The 4164-nt window shown below is 41.3% G+C and overlaps 1 long non-coding RNA gene across 5 annotated transcripts in view; it reads right to left on the bottom strand.

The window, feature by feature from the left end:
- Positions 1-850: 850 nt before the first annotated feature.
- LOC119330080 overlaps positions 851-4164 on the bottom strand; it is a 12599-nt gene continuing 9285 nt past the window's right edge. The window contains exons 3-5 of one of the 5 annotated variants that reach the window (XR_005159888.1): positions 3197-3305; positions 2208-2357; positions 851-2040 (exon numbers count right to left, since the gene is read on the bottom strand). This is a non-coding gene — a long non-coding RNA (uncharacterized LOC119330080). The remainder of the gene's footprint in view (positions 2041-2207; positions 2358-3196; positions 3306-4164) is intronic. The other 4 variants (XR_005159890.1, XR_005159891.1, XR_005159887.1 and 1 more) reach the window with 4 other exon arrangements.

The following is a 4164-nucleotide window of genomic DNA, read 5'->3' as shown; positions in this document are numbered from 1 at the left end:
GCAGCCGCGCTCTACAAACCCGCCGCGATGCCTCGCCCCGTTCCTGGGCTCGGGCAGCGTGGACGCCCGCCACAACGCATCCCCCTGCCTTGGTTTCTGCGGCGTCAATGCCGGCGGCAAGCGGCGGGGCGTGACCGGCGGTAAAGTGGAGGCAAAAGCAATGGATAAGTGGTGGAGGAACGAAACGTTATCCCTTTAAGACAGGACTGTGGGTTATTTTCTCATAAACGGGAGGACTTTTTTGCAAAAAAGGCCTGCGACGTACGACCAGAAGTCATCGCTGGTTTATTAGTAGGTAAAGATATATATAATAAAAAGATAGATATAAATATATTGATTTGTCTCAAAAAAATAGATATATTTATTCTGTCAAATCAAGAAAAGTTGACATAATTAACCACCCGTACATATCATGTGATGATATCTGTCCTCTCATGCTGGACCCTCACTCGTCGGATGCTTATCTAATTGGATTATGGTCCCCATCATTTTGTAGTGAAAAAAATAAAAATATTAATGTACAATAACACATCATTTTAAGAAGAGAAATTAAGATCTCTCAGCTAATGGGCGGCTACTTGAAGAGATCAAAGGGTTGCTTCGGTCTTTTGATGATTTTAAGGTTGCTTGGGTGCGGGTTAGCGAATAAGGTCACACATATCTTAGCTAGGAATGGTTGTTGTAATGCCTTCTGTAAATCTTGGCTCCATGTTCCTCCCGAGTGTATTCGCCCAAAGGTAACATATGAGGGAGCTGCGAACTATGAATAAATTAACAACATTTCCCTCAAAAAAAGAAGAGAAATTAAGAATAGCGTGGATCACCTCGCACACCCTTGCCTTAACTTTTGCTGCTTCGTTTTGCCCTCTTTTTGCTCATGATCGGCATTACAAAAGAGGCGACGGCATTCGCCATTACCGCACCAACATGGGTGCTCACTGACACCGCGCAAGTACGGGATGTGGCCATCGACGCCACCCCTACGCGTCAGATCATCATCGTTGTTGTCAACGTATACAACACATGCTCAATGCAACACCTTGGTCCGGGCGCTCCAGTACCAAGCACCCCGGCCGTCACCAGCACTAGGAGGTGAATGCTTTGGCTGCCACGTCCTTCCCCATTCGGCTGCTCGTCGGGCTAAACATGTCATTACCCCACCACAACCATACTTCTTCCATGTGACGGTTTCAGACTGTGCCCAACTCCACCACCAGGAACACCATACATAACCTGATCAAGTAAGGAGGGTCATTTCGTCCCGTCAGCCTTTCCTCTGCCTATTCATCCAGACTAGCCACTACATCACCCATTCACCCTGATTTCCAGCTAGATTTTCTTTGACTTCCGATTGGTTTGAGGAGCCCTTAAATGAAATTGTAATGATCCTCACAAACGATGTATTACTTATTACAAATGAATAAAGTCTGAGTTTTTTCAAAAAAAAAAAGCCACTACATCACCCTGTAGAGGCTCGCCATCAACCTTGACAAACCCCCGCAGAGTGGCGAGCGAGATTGCGGCTCCTACAATCCATCTGGATCTAGCGAGGCCCTCGGCACCTAAGCGTGCCATCTCTTATGCTGATTCACAACTGCAGTGACAAATCGCCAACTTAGCCTCCGCCTGAGAACATGGATTCCACGAGGTCTCAACCTCCCCATCAGCACCGCGAAGACACCTCCCCATCAACGCCATTAAGACTGCTGCCTGCTAATCTCCACCACCTCAGCATGGCAGTGGATGATGGTGCAGCGGCATATGGAAACAGAGGAATGGAAGAACCTTGTTTAGTGAATATATACACCACTAACACAATACTAGGGAAAATAAAATTTATTCCATAACCTTACCAAAGAGAAAAGAAAATGTCAACATGACTTCACATGGTGCATCAATTGGAGGTTCTCGTAGACACATAATTGTTCTTCCCGTGGATACAACCATTGCAACTTAGGATGCACTCTTGTATCCTTAATCCACTAGTACCCTTTTAAGTATAGAGATATCCGATTAAAGTTTTACATCTGGAAACAAGTTCTGAAAATAACATTGAATATTTACTTTTAGTCGAAACAACGGATATGATAAACTAATACTTGAAAATTACACCACATTACCATTTGGATCACATTATATATATTAAATCTCTGCCAAACGTCGCACATAAATGATTTTTAAATAAGAAAATTATAAATCCAACTTACCTCAAAATTAAGAATACGTTCCCAATTTCCTTGAACATATTTAAGAAGACATAAGTGGCCCAATTCAACCATTTATTGGATCATTTAGGCATTTCCTGGTGATCATAGATGCATGTAGTAGTTGCCGGCACGGCTGCGGGGCCAGTTGAGCTAGACATGAGTTTTTTTTAATATTTAACATCTATTAAAAATTTGGTCACATATGACATGAAGGGCAAAAGTGTCTTTTTACATGCAATTTAACGGTGTTAGATGGGAAAATGGACTGAAGTGTCATAAAGGGCACAAAATTTAGACTTGGTGTTGAGATAGGAAAAAAAGTTTTCAGTGTCAAATAAGAAACAAAATTTAGGGGTGCTAAATAAGGAATTCTCTCGCCTTTATATTTGACGGTAAGCCAAATGAAAGAGAATGGTTAGTAGCAAAAAAATGGCTGACATTTTTGTGGCTAACCAGGTGCTATGCTAAGTTGCTTTACCAAAATTTGGATTTGGTAGGCTACAAATCAAATCCAACTTGTTTTGCCACATTATTTGCATTACGCTATCTTGATGAGTTAACCTTGGCGTTAAATCAAACAAGCCGTAACTAGGGACAAAATTACATGGACAATGCCAAAATTTGGTAAAAACAAATTGTATCAAACCAAAGGGTGGTTAGGAAACTGTGGGAGTAGAAGGACAGAACCAAAACACGTTGTTTGCTTTAGTACGTTATATACAGCTAAGAGTGGTTAACAAACTGTGGCAGTAGAAGACCAGAACTAAAGAGTTAAACATGCTGCTGTACTTACAAGAGTGAATAGTTTAGAGTCGAATGCTTCCTCAAACTTATTTATATGATCATTCATTCGCTAAAACTGGAGTAGGTTTAACCAAAAACATAATAGGGAGGGTTAAAAAGGGACCTCTACCATCAAACATTATGTTCATGTAGTTACCTAGTTATTAATGCATCTGAAAATTGATTTATTGGTCAAGAGAGAGTACCTGACTAAATTTCCTATTTCACATTGCGGTCTGGCAAACGGAGTCAGCAAGCTTGAGACAGCAACTGCACAACTTGCAAGAAAGTCACGATTATGATGACCCATAGATTCTGCAAAAGAGTCAAATGGCATATTAGTGTAAAGCAAATGGTTTTCAAAGTTGCCTATTTATTTAGATATCACAACAAAATCACATAAGCACTATCTCAAACAAAACTGAAATATTGCAACCAGGCCACGGACAAAACCTTTTCATTTCAAATGACAAGGGAATTCAGCATCGGAAAGCAAAGCAGTTTTCCTTACAGAATCAATCAGTGGTTTCTAGATAGGATGGTACAATGGTTTTTTTAACTAGCTTGAATGTTTCGTCAAATCAATTTATCCCAAGGAATAACTCTGTTCTACGCATACAGTACAGGCAACTGATGGTAGAAAAAAATCTGGCCTAACTGAAAGTGATCTCCAAACTTTGGTGAACCAACTTGAAATGGGCCTCCACGGTGTCAGAATGAAGGTGGTAGCTCATAGGTTCCTGCAACTTTATTTTCAAGAGTGGGTTTTCTATCCTAGGGGGTAGCTTCCCCCGATGATCCAACGCCTATTCGTACATACGGATCTCCGTGAACCGCCACCACATGGTACCATTATACGTGCTCATTAGTATCATTCATTCACCATTAGCATCGTATGTGGATAGGGACCTTTCTCAAGATACATTGTGCTGCAAATAGTCAATGGTATATTGGCTACAGATGTTTACAGGCATGCCGTATCTTCCAGTACAAACCAAAACAAAACTACAAAAGGCTATGATATCTTAGCTACGACTATGATATCTTAGCTACGGATGCTTATGTTATGAAAGCAACTTGTATATTGGGAGGCCAAAGCCAGCATATATACACATACATGAGGATGCCAAAAGGCTACAAAAGGATGCCAAGAGACTAGAATGGAAAAGGCCAA

The sequence above is a fragment of the Triticum dicoccoides genome, chromosome 7A, assembly GCF_002162155.2.
Source record: "Triticum dicoccoides isolate Atlit2015 ecotype Zavitan chromosome 7A, WEW_v2.0, whole genome shotgun sequence".
In the NCBI taxonomy this organism is placed as follows: Eukaryota; Viridiplantae; Streptophyta; class Magnoliopsida; order Poales; family Poaceae; genus Triticum; species Triticum dicoccoides.
The sequence above is the reverse complement of the archived record's forward strand: the minus strand, read 5'-3'. Positions and strand labels throughout refer to the sequence as shown.